Here is a 15,519-nt window from a genome sequence, read left to right as displayed (position 1 = left end):
AGGCCAATTCCGATATTTCTACCAGATATCAGAGGAAGAGTCCGGAGGTTGAAAGCCATAAGGTTATCAACCATAGAGGTGTCAAAAAAGAGGATTGAAATATAATCAAAATCTGAGTCTGGTTGAGCATGTCTATGTGCCTCCCATATATCAGAACGAATAACAGACAGGCATTTCCTCTGAATACGAAACCAGTAGACAACTTTATTAATGAGAGAATCATGAGACTCTTTCTGCCCAACAGATAACCTAGGGACCCTTGTCATGTAGATGTGTGCATCCCTCCTACTCTGATAATTTCTCCCCTTGGGAACTGTCGCCTGAAAGAATTTGGATTGACCTTGACGTGAGATTCTGGGTGGACTTACGGGCACTCGTACATCCTTCCCAACCAGAGCTCCCATGGACACGGAATTTGTACAGTGAGGACATAAATCGTAGTTGGTTGGGGCGGGAATAGGCATACGACCGGAGTCAATGGAGTTGTCATTGGATAGAAAGAGGTGACACCAATTTTTGTTTGTTGCCATATTCGTAGGCTTGGCCCCCTGCTTTAAATATTTAGGGTGAGAGGCTAAGTTGTCCCCAGTATCTAATGAAGCTAACACATTAGGCCCTCCAATAGACTCAGGAGGGTGGTCATTCATGCTAAATGAATTACAATTACACAATACCTTCGTCTCGGATGGTCCTGAAATTTTACCCAAAATAACCATTACCAAGGATTTTAAATTGTCCAACTTCTGGGAAACGTTCTCCAGTTCGAGTGACATCTTGCGTTGAGCCTGCCGGACAAATTCCTCTGTATCAGGTTCCGCAGAAATTAAGGGCTGAGAGCGGCCTGGGCTCTCACTAGAAGTAGATAGGAGTTGAAATCTATTGGAGCAGAGAATGTCACTGGAAACTACAGACTTGGAACCCAAGTTCGGAGACTCCCTACGTTGATTACATTCTGCAACTTTGGTACTTGAAGTAAGCCTCATTGAAGGTGAGGGAATTGCAGCCTCAGATCATCAGGGGGGGGTGGAGGTCCGCTTCTACAGAGAGAAAAGGTGTCCGTGGTTTTTTGGTAAATAGATCCGGAATCTTTCTAATAGTCGAAGTAGCAGGAATGGAAGGAGCGATGACAGATGGGCTCCTCAAAATTGCCTCTACTTCCTCAAACAGGGAGTCAATGGCTTGAAATTGATTCCTAACGGGTTTAGAAGGGTCATCAGGTTTCCGACCCACTCGTTTCCTGTGTTTTTTGGCGCCGGAGGGTGGCGCAGGGACATTGTCTGCCTTGCGCTTCCCCATTGTTTTCTACGGTGTGTCTAATCCAAGGACTGGATCCCCCAAGGACGAAGACAAGGGGAAAATTAAGTAATGATGACCCAGCCCACACGGATCCCCTGGGTATAGTAAAAGAACAAGGGTGCCTGGGACAGGCGGCACTGACCAGGCACTAGCAAATCTGCAGCTACCACAATGCAGATGAAAGAGGGGGGGCCCAGCCCATCCTCTTCCGGGCGCTGACGGGCAGAGGACGGGCCTGCCCTTGGCCCGGGCTTTGCCCGGGCGCCGCCCGCGCGCATCCCGCGACGGCGGGAGCGCGAAAGGAATTTAAAGGGCTCCTGCCCTGTGGACCGCCTCCCCCGTCTCTGTCACCAGGGCAACCAGGACGCCAGCAATGCGCTTCCCGCGACGGCGGGAGCACAAAAGGAATTTAAAGGGCTCCTGCCCTGTGGACCGCCTCCCCCGTCTCTGTCACCAAGGCAACCAGGACACCAGCAATGCGGTTCCCGCGACGGCGGGAGCGCGAAAGGAATTTAAAGGGCTCCTGCCCTGTGGACTGCCTCCCCCGTCTCTGTCACCAGGGCAACCAGGACGCCAGCAATGCGCTTCCTGCGACGGCGGGAGCGCGAAAGGAATTTAAAGGGCTCCTGCCCTGTGGACCGCCTCCCGTCTCTGTCACCAGGGCAACCAGGAAGCCAGCAATGCGCTTCCCCTTAGTCTCTTTTTTAAAGCTCAAATTCCTCCACCAGAAAAATACAAAAGGCTGTATTGAAGAAGATCACACCAAAATTGAAGAAGTTTGTGAGAATCTGCTGAAGAAGATTTTCAGGTAGATAAAAGCTTCAAGTGACACCAAACAAAGTTTTTCGTTAACATAGTTAACATACACTTAATTACACCATACACTAAAGAGCATAAGAAAACATACAGAAGAATACTTAAAACGAATCTACAGGTACTCCAGTTTGGTGAAGGGATGTCTCTTTGAGCTTTTAATTCAATAGGCATAGAATTATCGACAGGACTACACATGTGTAGGCTTGCACATTGGGATACTTATGGGCTGACAAGTCGATAAAATATGAGCACTACTAATCCATAATGAGTGAATTCGAATATAGGATAATATTGTTTCATGGGTGTATTAGAAAACTGCGTGTGTACATAGGTCTCTATGTACTTACTTCTTTTGTGTTGGTCACAGACATAACAACAATGATTCTTTTGTTTGGTACTGTCTTTAGATCAGTTTCACTGGGCTTATTGGTATGAATTATTAACGGTATCAGCATCCCACTCTTTGCACAAGAGGTGTCATTAAGTGTATGTTAACTATTTTAACGATGATACTATGGCCCATATTTATACTTTTTGACGCTAAACTGCGCTAACGCAGTTTAGCGTCAAAAAATTTAGCGCCGTCTAACGCCATTATGAAGCGTCATGCGGGCGCCGTATTTATGGAATGGCGTTAGCCGGCGCTAGCAGACCGGCGCTGCCTGGTGTGCGTGGAAAAAAACCACGTAGACCAGGCAGCGCCGGCGTAGGGGGAAAATGGCGTTAGGGCGTCTTAAAATGGGGCAAGTCAGGTTGAGGCAAAAAAATTGCCTCAACCCGATTTGCGCCATTATTTTCGACGCCCAGACGCCATTTAAATGACTCCTGTCTTAGTAAAGACAGGAGTCATGCCCCCTTGCCCAATGGCCATGCCCAGGGGACTTATGTCCCCTGGGCATGGTCATTGGGCATAGTGGCATGTAGGGGGGCACAAATAAGGCCCCCCTATGCCACCCAAATTTTTTTAAAAAATATAAAAAATTATACTTACCTGAACTTACCTGAATGTCCCTGGGGTGGGTCCCTCCATCCTTGGGTGTCCTCCTGGGGTGGGCAGGGGTGGCAGGGGGGGTCCCTGGGGGCAGGGGAGGGCACCTGTGGGCTCATTTTGAGCACACAGGCCCCTTAACGCCTACCCTGACCCAGGCGTTAAATAGTGGCGCAAATGCGGGGTTTTTTGACCCGCCACCTCCCGGGCGTGATTTTTGCCCGGGAGTATAAATACGACGCATTTGCGTCGCCGTCATTTTGTTAGACGGGAACGCCTACCTTGCATCTCATTAACGCAAGGAAGGCGTTCACGCAAAAAAATGACGCTATTTGCCCATACTTTGGCGCTAGACGCGTCTAACACCAAAGTATAAATATGGCGTTAGTTTTGCGCCGAAAAAAACGACGCTAATTCGGCGCAAACGGAGTATAAATACGGGCCTATGTTTTGGAAATGAATAGACAGTTATGTATAATTGCAGCCCTGATGAAGTCACGGGGTACACCCCTGACAAAACATGTGTTGGCGGCAAGTGGCAAGCCATGATTGGGACTTATGGCTGGAGCTCAAGATTCAAAGAATAAAAGACAAGAAAACCTATTTCAAGTGGACTTTTATTAGATGTGTGCCTTATGTATGTCAATGTTGTCATCAGTGATTTATGATCACTAAGCATAGGGAGTTAGGGGTGATCTTCTTTTAAGTGCACCATCACTATCATTGGCAGTGAGAGATACCAATAGAATTTTAGTAGTTGTTGGAAAATGGGTTATTGGTAAGGGCAGGTAGGTACCTACACCTAGCAACAAACCACCAACCTCCACTTAGGTACAGTTAGGTCTCAGTAAATTAATCCCAGCTCAACCCTTGGTAGCTTGGCAACGAGCGTCAAGGCTTAACTTCGGAGACAGTGTGTAAAGCATTCAAATATCACAAAACAGTAATTAAATAAAACACAGGAAACAGTTTAAAAATCCAAAACCAATTTATAAAAATAGTTTATATTTTTATCTTTAAAATGACACCAAAACGAATAAAATCGGATAAAGGGAACCGGAGATATGAATTTTTAAAGAATTATAATTTTTCTAGCGCTTAGAAACAAAAAGCGCCAATCGGGTCATCTGGTTGCACCACGACCGGGGCAAAGTCAAAGTTTCAGGCCGACCGCGATGGAGCCCTGCTCGGCTACAAGTCGCAGGAGGCCTCGGTTAAAAAGTTACCTTCTGACTTAGTCTTTATTTTGAAGATTTTCTTCAGCGGGACGAACCTGCCAGTCGAATCCGACCTCCTGGAGCCCTTGTCCGGATACGCGATGCTGGATTCCTCGGTGGAGATTTTTACCTTCGGACTTAGTTGTTTTTTCGAGGTGAAAATCCTTCGACCGGGGTAAACCTGGATCTTGATCCGACGTCCGTGGCTGGGAGGTCCCGGTCAACTTTTTACCTTCGGACTTAGGGGGTTATTCCAACTTTGGAGGAGTGTTAATCCGTCCCAAAAGTGACGGAAAAGTGACGGATTTACCACCAGCCGTATTACGAGTTCCATAGGATATAATGGACTCGTAATATACCTGGTGGTAAATCCGTCACTTTTCCGTCACTTTTGGGACGGATTAACACCCCCTCCAAAGTTGGAATAACCCCCTTAGTCTCTTTTTCGGCGATTTTTCTTTACCGGGACGAACCACCAAGTCAGGCCGGGTCGCGGTTGAGGCAAGCCGGCTAGAATTTCCGCGGCGGGTCGGTCCCTCTCTGGAGCTTTTTTACAAAAATTCTCAAATCTTCTCCAAACTTCTGGGGCTTCACCCAAATGTTCTTTTAAGGTTCTTTTGGGGTCCACAGCTCACCCCAAGGGTCCAGAAGTTCTGAGATGGTCCTTCGGGGGGTGCGGACTTCAACTCCCAGAATGCACCTGGCGCAAACTCCTTTTTGGCCACTGGACAGTGGTCAGCTGGTCACTTTTCTGGAGTTGGTGCAGGGGGACTCTGGATAGCAATTTTTCACCTGTAGCAAACAGGGAGTCCCTCTTTGAACCAGTTGAAGCCAGGCAAAGTCCTTCTTGTGGTGAAGCCCAAGTGTGCAGCTGGTGCAGTCCTTCTGAGTGCAGGGTCCAGGTGAAGGCCAGGGGACCAGCAGGGCAGTCCTTCTTCTCCTTAAGTTCCTTCTTCTTGAAAGTTGGCGGGGATCTGAGGTGTGGGGGCAGGTCTGCCAGTTTTATCCTTGCTCCTGGGTGAAAAACAGGGGGGTCCTGGTCCTCCAATCAGGTACAGGGTCGTCCCCCTGTGATGACCACTTCCTGGGAAGTGTGGCAAAAATCCATCCCAAAAGGCAACAGTCTCTAAAAATCCAACATGGCTGAATCTGATTTTTGGAGGTTACATCTGGCTGAGTCCACCCACTGGTGTGGCTAAAAATCATAAACACACCCCTCTCCTGCCCTCTCCTAATCTAATCAAGGGGGCACCTAGTTGTCTGGGGTTGCAGGATGTGGGGGTGTTGCTGGGTGCTCCAGATGTCCTTCTCTGCCTTTGAAGACCAGTTTGGCAGCCCTCCCCCTTCCTGCCTCACCATCTGCTGAGGGGAGATTCTCTCCCACAAGCACATTCCTTTGTGTGAAGCCAGGCCACTTCACACCTCATCAAGGCAGCCTGGCAGAAGCTGCTGCAGGCTGGCCAATCAAAGCACAGCAGCAAAAACAATGCAGGGCTGAAATTGGCAACTTTTTAGGTAAAGTCTAAAACTCTTTACCTGAACAAGTTATATTAAATCCCACAACTGGAAGTTGTGGGATTTATTACAACAATTAATTTGATACCAAATTCTTGGTATGCAACATTTAAGGAGACTTTAAAATTTAAAATAAAGTCTCCCCATTCTAGCCTATGAAGGCCATTTACTTCTATGAGGGAAAAACGAATTTGGCTGTTTTTACCTCATCAGGGTTTATAAATCTATTTTTATAAAGTCCCTGCTTATGGTTACATGGCACCCAGCCCTAGGGGCACATAGGGCACACCTTAGTGGTGACTTATATGTAAAAATAAGGTAGTTTAAGACTTTGGAACTACTTTTAATTCCAAAGTCAAATTTGCATATAACTTTAATTTAAAAGCAGCCAGCAAGGCAGGCCTGCCTTTAAAATGACACTGGGCACCTCAGCAGTGCACCTAGGTGTGCACCACCTATGCTGTGGTCCCTAAACCTACATGCCCTACCATATACTAGGGACTTATAGGTAGGTTAACTTAGCCAATTATAATTAGCCTAATTTGCATATCCATTTCACACAGAGCACTGGCCCTGGGACTGGTAAGCAGTACCCAGGGCACAGCCAAGAGTCAGTAACCACCAGTACCTGTCCAAAAAGTGTGGGGGTGATCAGGGCAAAAAAGGAGGACTTTCCTACACTGCCCCCCCCCCAGATGAAAGGTGATGGGTACTAACCTACACCCTGGTAGTCCTCATCAGCTAAGTGGAAAAACCTGGAAAGGCCATCTGCATTGGCATGGGCAGTCCCAGGTCTGTGCTCCACTGTGAAGTCCATCCCCTGTAGGGAAATGGACCACCTTAACAGTTTTGTGTTCTCCCCCCTCATCTGCATCAACCATCTGAGAGGTCTGTGGTCAGTTTGTACACGGAAGTGAGTGCCAAACAAGTAAGGCCTCAACTTCTTCAGGGACCAGACCACAGCAAAGGCCTCCCTCTCAATGGCACTCCATTTTTTCTCTCTGGGGAGTAGTCGCCTGCTGATGAAGGCAACTGGGTGATCTTGGCCCTCTTCATTAACTTGTGCTAACACTGCCCCAATCCCTTCCTCTGAAGCATCTGTTTGCACTATAAACTCCTTGCTATAGTCAGGGGCCAGTAACACTGGTGCTGAACACATAGCCTGTTTTAGGGTGTCAAAAGCTTTCTGACACTCTGGGGTCCAAATGACCTTCTTGGGCTGTTTCTTGGAGGTAAGTTCAGTCAGAGGGGCCACTATGGTCCCAAAATTCTGAACAAACCTCCGGTAGTACCCAGTCAGGCCAAGAAAGGCCCTCTCCTGAGTCTGGGTTTTAGGAGCCTCCCAATCCAGGATAGTCTGGATCTTGGGCTGGAGAGGTTGTACATGGCCTCCACCAACAAGGTGGCCCAGGTACACAACTGAGCTTTGCCCTATCTGGCACTTGCTTGCCTTGATAGTCAGGCCTGCTTGAAGCAGGGCCTGAAGCACTTCCTTCAGGTGGACCAGGTGGTCCTTCCAGGTGGAACTAAATCCAGCTATATCATCCAGATAAGCTGCACTGAAAGATTCCAACCCAGACAGGACTCTATTCACCAACCGTTGGAAGGTGGCAGGAGCATTTTTCATGCCAAAGGGCATCACCTTGAACTGAAAGTGGGCCTCTGGTGTGGAAAATGCTGACCTCTCCTTAGCTCCTGGACTTAAGGCAATCTGCCAATATCCTGAGGTCAGATCAAATGTGCTCAGGAATTTGGCAGCCCCCAACCTGTCAATGAGCTCATCAGCTCTAGGTATGGGGTGAGCATTAGTCCTAGTGACTGCGTTTAGACCTCTGTAGTCCACACAAAATCTCAATTCTTTCTTCCCACCTTGGGATTAGGTTTGGGCACCAGTACCACTGGACTGGACCAAGGACTATCAGAGGGCTCAATTACCTTGAGCTCCAACATCATAGCCACTTCAGCTTTGATGTTGGCCTTGACCTGGTCAGACAGCCTGTACAGCTTGTTCTTGACAGGCAAGCTGTCACCAGTGTCAACATCATGGACACACCAATTGGTGAGTCCAGGGGTCAGGGAGAACAGACTAGCAAACTGTTTCAAAACTTGTTTGAAGTCTTTTTGTTGCTGATCTGTCAATTTGGGAGAGAGTACCACTCCCTCCACTGACCCATCTTGTGCCTTTGAGGACAGGAGGTCTGGCAGAGGTTCACCCTCCTCCTCCTTCCCTTCATCAGTGACCATCAGCATGGTCATGTCTGCCCTGTCCTGGTGGGGTTTCATCCTGTTAACATGCAGGATCCTGTGAGGATTCCTGGGGGTGCCAAGGTCCACCAAGTAGGTGACCTCACCTTTTTTCTCCAGAATTGGATAGGGCCCAGTCCATTTGGCCTGAAGTGCCCTAGGAGCCATGGGCTCCAAAACCCACACCAGCTGTCCTGGGTGATACTCAGGCATGGCATCCTTTTGATCATGCCAGAGCTTCATGAGCTCCTGGCTGGCCTCCAGGTTTCTGCTTGCCTTCTTCATGTACTCAGCCATGCGTGACCGCAGGCCCTGCACATAATCTAGCACATTCTCCTTGGACTCTTTGAGAGGCTTTTCCCAAGACTCTCTCACCAAGCACAATAGGCCTCTTACAGGGTGCCCAAACAGTAACTCAAAGGGGCTGAATCCAACCCCCTTCTGTGGCACCTCTCTGTAGGCAAACAGCAGGCATGGGAGGAGGACATCCCATCTCCTCCTGAGTTTGTCAGACCAACCCATGATCATGCCCTTCATGGTCTTATTAAATCTTTCCACCAGACCATTGGTCTGTGGATGATAGGGGGTGGTGAACTTATAAGTAACACCACACTCATCCCACATGGCTTTCAGATAGGCTGACATGAAGTTTGTGCCCCTATCTGAGACCACCTCCTTTGGGAACCCCACTCTGGTGAACACACCAAGTAGGGCCCTAGCCACTGTGGGAGCAGTGACCGTCTGGAGGGGTATTGCCTCAGGGTACCTGGTGGCATGGTCCACAACCACCACAATGTACCTGTTACCTGAGGCAGTTGGTGGGTCTAGGGGACCAACAATGTCAATCCCCACCCGCTCAAAGGGAGTCCCAACCACTGGCAGTGGTATCAAGGGAGCCTTTGGCTTGCCCCCTGTCTTGCCACTGGCTTGGCAGGTGAAACAGGAGCTGCAAAACTCCTTGACTTTTTCTGACATTTGGGGCCAATAAAAATGGTTGACCAGCCTGTTCCAGGTCTTGGTCTGTCCCAAATGTCCAGCTAAGGGGATATCATGGCTTAAGGTAAGGAGGAATTCTCTATACTTCTGGGGGACCACTACTCTCCTAGTAGCCCCTGGTTTGAGGGCCCTTGCCTCAGTGTGGAGAACTCCATCCTCCCAGTAAACCTTGTGGGTCCCACTGGTATCCCCTTGTTCTTGCCTGGCAGCAGTCTGCCTCAGGCCCTCAAGAGTGGGACACTCTCTTTGTCCCTGGCACAAATCTTCTTTGGTGGGCCCACCTGCCACTTGCAGTTCTGCCAAGTCAGGCAGAGCTTGCAGGGGAAGTGTCCCTCCCTCATAGGTCAGATCCGCCCCCTCAGGGTTGGATTCCTGCTGACCCTCTGTACTTGTAGGGGCTGGCAAGCCAGACCCAGTGCCCTTTCTCTTCTTCTTGGAGGCTTGGCCCATTGTTCCAGGGTCCAAGTGTCCAGCACTTCCCTGTTGTGCTGCCTGTGACCTGGTCACAGCACACACCCATTCAGGGAGGTCCAGCATCTGTGCATGGACCCTTCTCTCCACCTCTGACCATTCAGATGCTTCAAGATCATTTCCCAGCAGACACTCTACTGGGAGGGCAGGAGCTACAGCTACCTTTTTAGGGCCAGTCACACCTCCCCATTCCAGACTCACCATGGCCATGGGATGGAGTTTGGTTCTGCTATCTGCATAAGTCACCTGGTGGAAGACACCAGGTAAGACCTGCTCTGGAGAAACCAGCTTCTCTGTGACCATTGTCACACTGGCTCCTGTATCTCTCAGAGCTTCCACCTCAGTCCCATTGACTTTAGGCCTCTGCCTATACCTCTCCATGATGGGAGGCAAGGTGGCCATAGTTGCAATGTCCACCCCACCCACGGATACTAAGGTGACCTCTGTGTACCCTGATTCCAGCGATGGGCCAACTTCCACCCCCAACCCTACACTAGCAATCCCCTGGGATTGCCCACCAGTGGGGGGCTTCTTGGAGCAGATAGCATCTCCTCTTTTATGTCCAGGTTGATGACAGTCAAAACACTTGCCGGCCTTAGCAAGCTCCTGAAACCTTCCTGCTTTAGCAGGATCATAATTCTTTCCCTGATACCCTTTCCCTTTAAAAGTGAAATGGCTTGGGGCTCCCCCTCCCTGAGAAGTTTTTGGGGACTCTTGTGAGGACTCCTTGGGCTTTTTATCATCTTTACCTTGGTTCTTCCCCTGAGAAGAACCATGTCCTCCCTTTTTCTGATCACCCCCTGGGGGTTTCTGGTTAACCCTAGTTCTTAACCAGTCATCTGCTGCCTCCCCCAGCTCTCTGGGGTTGGTCAACTTAGAGTCAACTAGATACTGGCGGAGCTTCTCTTGGACACAATTGGTTAGAAGGTGCTCCCTCATAATCAAATTGTACAGCCCCTCAAAGGTACTTACCTTGTTGCCCTGTATCCAGCCCTCCAGTGCCTTTACTGAAATGTCCACAAAGTCCACCCAGGACTGGGTGCTTGTCTTTTGGGTGTCCCTAAACTTGAGCCTATACTGCTCTGGGGTCAGACCAAACTTTTTAGTCAAGCAACTCTTCATACTGGGGTATGAGTATGCATCCTCCCCACTCATGGTTAGGAGCCTATCCCTCCCAGAGTTGGGAACTAACTCCCAAAGAAGTGAACCCCAGTACTGAGGCTTGACTCTCCTCATCTGGAGGGCCCTCTCAAAGGCCCCCAGCCACTTATCTATGTCATCCCCCTCCACATAGGCAGGAACCACCCCTTTGGGTAATCTGGGGAAAACCCCCAACCCAGGGACACCTCAGCTTCTTTATCGCTGCCACCATCTCTTTTCTCCTTTTTTGCCCACTTTTTCTTTTCTAGGGCCAGCTTGTCTGCTTTCAAAGCTATGTATGCTAGCTGGGCCTCCAGCTCTCTTTCTCTGATGGATGGGTTCTCTCCTCCTGAAAGGACCCCCTTCCCACCACTAGCTTTGGGTCTGCCCCTAGTGACTGTATTTACTGAGGACCGTTCTTCCTCGTCCTCACTTAGGCTCAGATGCCTTCCCTCCCCTGAGTGGTTATAGCTAGCATCCTCCCCTTTTTCTCCCTCCTCTGGAGCTTCCTCTGAGTCTACCTCTTGGGCCTCAGCCCATGCTGTCAGGGATTTGATCAGGATTTGCTTCCTGAGATCAGTGGTTGCAGGCAACCCTCTTTCAATACACAACCCCCTAAGCTGGACTACTGTCAGTGTGGGTAGGCTAGCCAGATCAAGCTCCATGGTTCCCTGGTTTTGTGTCAACAAAAACTTTTTGCAAAAATTGGAAACAAGAATTTAGAAAAATTACAAAAAATCAATAATTGAAATGAATCCAAATTAATTAAAAAAAAAAAACATTAAAATTTTAAAAACATAATTTTTCCACTAGGACAATTTAAAGGATTTTTAATTTGTTTTACTTAAAAATGTAACGTGATACTGAACACAAGTACAGGATCCCACCGCTGCCACCAAAAATGTTGGAAAATGGGTTATTGGTAAGGGCAGGTAGGTACCTACACCTAGCAACAAACCGCCAACCTCCACTAAGGTACAGTTAGGTCTCAGTAAATTAATCCCAGCTCAACCCTTGGTAGCTTGGCAACGAGCGTCAAGGCTTAACTTAGGAGACAGTGTGTAAAGCATTCAAATATCACAAAACAGTAATTAAATAAAACACAGGAAACAGTTTAAAAATCCAAAACCAATTAATAAAACTAGTTTATATTTTTATCTTTAAAATGACACCAAAACGAATAAAATCCGATAAAGGGAACCGGAGATATGAATTTTTAAAGAATTATTATTTTTCTAGCGCTTAGAAACAAAAAGCGCCAATCGGGTCATCTGGTTGCACCACGACCGGGGCAAAGTCAAAGTTTCAGGCCGACCGCGATGGAGCCCTGCTCGGCTACAAGTCGCGGGAGGCCTCGGTTAAAAAGTTACCTTCTGACTTAGTCTTTATTTTGAAGATTTTCTTCAGCGGGACGAACCTGCCAGTCGAATCCGACCTCCTGGAGCCCTTGTCCGGATACGCGATGCTGGATTCCTCGGTGGAGATTTTTACCTTCGGACATAGTCGTTTTTTCGAGGTGAAAATCCTTCGACCGGGGTAAACCTGGATCTTGATCCGACGTCCGTGGAGCCGTTCTCGGATACGATGGCTGGGAGGTCCCGGTCAACTTTTTACCTTCGGACTTAGTCTCTTTTTCGGAGATTTTTCTTTACCGGGACGAACCACCAAGTCAGGCCGGGTCGCGGTTGAGGCAAGCCGGCTAGAATTTCCACGGCGGGTCGGTCCCTCTCTGGAGCTTTTTTACAAAAATTCTCAAATCTTCTCCAAACTTCTGGGGCTTCACCCAGATGTTCTTTTAAGGTTCTTTTGGGGTCCACAGCTCACCCCAAGGGTCCAGAAGTTCTGAGATGGTCTTTGGGGGGGTACGGACTTCAACTCCCAGAATGCACCTGGCGCAAACTCCTTTTTGGCCACTGGACAGTGGTCAGCTGGTCACTTTTCTGGAGTTGGTGCAGGGGGACTCTGGATAGCAATTTTTCACCTGTAGCAAACAGGGAGTCCCTCCTTGAACCAGTTGAAGCCAGGCAAAGTCCTTCTTGTGGTGAAGCCCAAGTGTGCAGCTGGTGCAGTCCTTCTGAGTGCAGGTTCCAGGTACCGGCCAGGGGTCCAGCAGGGCAGTCCTTCTTCTCCTTTAGTTCTTTTCTTCTTGAAATCTGGCGGGGATCTGAGGTGTGGGGGCAGGTCTGCCAGTTTTATCCTTGCTCCTGGGTGAAAACCAGGGGGGTCCTGGTTCTCCAATCAGGTACAGGGTCGTCCCCCTGTGATGACTACTTCCTGGGAAGTGTGGCAGAAATCCATCCCAAAAGGCAACATTCTCTAAAAATCCAACATGGCTGAATCTGATTTTTGGAGGTTACATCTGGCTGAGCCCACCCACTGGTGTGGCTAAAAATCATAAACACGCCCCTCTCCTGCCCTCTCCTAATCTAATCAAGGGGGCACCTAGTTGTCTGGGGTTGCAGGATGTGGGGGTGTTGCTGGTTGCTCCAAATGTCCTTCTCTGCCTTTGATGACCAGTTTGGCAGCCCTCCCCCTTCCTGCCTCACCATCTGCTGAGGGGAGATTCTCTCCCACAAGCACATTCCTTTGTGTGAAGCCAGGCCACTTCACACCTCATCAAGGCAGCTTGACTAAGCTGCTGCAGGCTGGCCAATCAGAGCACAGCAGCAAAAACAATGCAGGGCTGAAATTGGCAACTTTTTAGGTAAAGTCTAAAACTCTTTACCTGAACAAGTTATATTAAATCCAACAACTGGAAGTTGTGGGATTTATTACAACAATTAATTTGATACCAAATTCTTGGTATGCAACATTTAAGGAGACTTTAAAATTTAAAATAAAGTCTCCCCATTCTAGCCTATGAAGGCCATTTACTTCTATGAGGGAAAAACGAATTTGGCTGTTTTTACCTCACCAGGGTTTATAAATCTATTTTTATAAAGTCCCTGCTTATAGTTACATGGCACCCAGCCCTAGGGGCACATAGGGCACACCTTAGGGGTGACTTATATGTAAAAATAAGGTAGTTTAAGACTTTGGAACTACTTTTAATTCCAAAGTCGAATTTGCATATAACTTTAATTTAAAAGCAGCCAGCAAGGCAGGCCTGCCTTTAAAATGACACTGGGCACCTCAGCAGTGCACCTAGGTGTGCACCACCTATGCTGTGGTCCCTAAACCTACATGCCCTACCATATACTAGGGACTTAAAGGTAGGTTAACTTAGCCAATTATAATTAGCCTAATTTGCATATCCATTTTACACAGAGCACTTGCCCTGGGACTGGTAAGTAGTACCCAGGGCACAGCCAAGAGTCAGTAACGACCAGTACCTGTCCAAAAAGTGTGGGGGTGATCAGGGCAAAAAAGGAGGACTTTCCTACAGTAGTAAACTGACAGGCAACGCCATATACTCCTCACAATCACCCATCAACACAATAGGCTTGACTACCATGACTACTGGGTTCAAACAGTACCTCCCTCCCAGGTATCTCCACCAAACTTTGAATAGGTAGGCATCACCACTGCCCCTTTCAAGTCAATTATGCTCCTGAAACCTACCCAACTGCTCCTACTTAGCTAATAGGATCACATGATCCATAAACAGCCCATCTTGACATGCACCAGGGCTAACCCATTGCCCTGCCCTGGGAGCTGTTTTCACACCTCATTGAGTTCAAGCGTAGGCAGGGACAGCTGATGACAGGCTAATGCAACTTGGCATCCAGGAACTTCAGGTAGTGAAAAGGTAACTTACTAAAAGTTCATTTAAACTATTACCATAATTGAATTGGATTTGTAATAAATATTGAGCCTTTGAACCATTTCTTTAATTTGTCCGAAACCTGAGTTAGCAAAATTAATATGTAATCTCCACTCTGGTTTTCATCAGATGACAGCTGGATCTTTTTATTGAAAAAAAAACCAACCTGGGTACTTGTCACTGGAGGGACATGCTAACATTAAAATTCTACATGTCCCTCTTTTAAATGCTAGACACCATACCTTAGACGCCAAGGCTTACTTATGGGTGACCTAATAATACTTCAAAGGTATTTGTTTCCCTTGACAAAAGGCCTATTTTTACAGGTAGGGCTGCAGATTTAAACCACAACAGTCAGCCTACATAGGTAGGCTTGAAGCCACGGTTCCTTGTCACAGTGGTGGGTAGCACCATAAGTGCTGAAGTCCACAGTTGAAATGCAACTTTCCATGCTAAGGATATACTTTATGTACCATATGCTACAGATCTACTGAATGGTTAAGTAGCTCAAATCAGTTGGCCCACTGTACAGCATATGCCTTAGAGAGGAGCACAGACGTTTTACAAATGTTAGCAGTGGTAAAGTACAGAGAGTCCTAAAGTCATCACCAATAGAGTCCAGAAAAAGATGTCCTTCTCTCCATGCCCCCAATTACCCGTTTCCCTTTCATGAGTCCTAACCTTGCTTACTCTTAAGGAGGCCTGCACCCTGCTACTCTATGCATATCACCCTAAATGTCTCATCAATCCTGAATCCTCCAGCTTCTTAAAAGATTACTTTCCTCTCATATCTGCACCATCACCTGCTCCCATGCCACAGATTTAACTTTCTTGGGTCCTGCCTCACCACTACCACTTCTCCTAGGTTCTTCCATCCCATTTATTGTTAATTTCTGCCTATGCAGCACCTCTTCTTTTTGTGAATATGTAAAAACAACAGAACATGGGCTTCTTTATATAGTGACAAACTGTATCAAAGGCATTAGGGCCACAACCTATATTGAGATGTCCGGGAAAAATCATAGGATTGTACTTGGGCAAGTTGTTAATATTTGATATTATAGAAGGTAAAC

The sequence above is a fragment of the Pleurodeles waltl genome, chromosome 6 (assembly GCF_031143425.1).
Source record: "Pleurodeles waltl isolate 20211129_DDA chromosome 6, aPleWal1.hap1.20221129, whole genome shotgun sequence".
Taxonomy (NCBI): Eukaryota; Metazoa; Chordata; class Amphibia; order Caudata; family Salamandridae; genus Pleurodeles; species Pleurodeles waltl.
The sequence above is the reverse complement of the archived record's forward strand: the minus strand, read 5'-3'. Positions refer to the sequence as shown.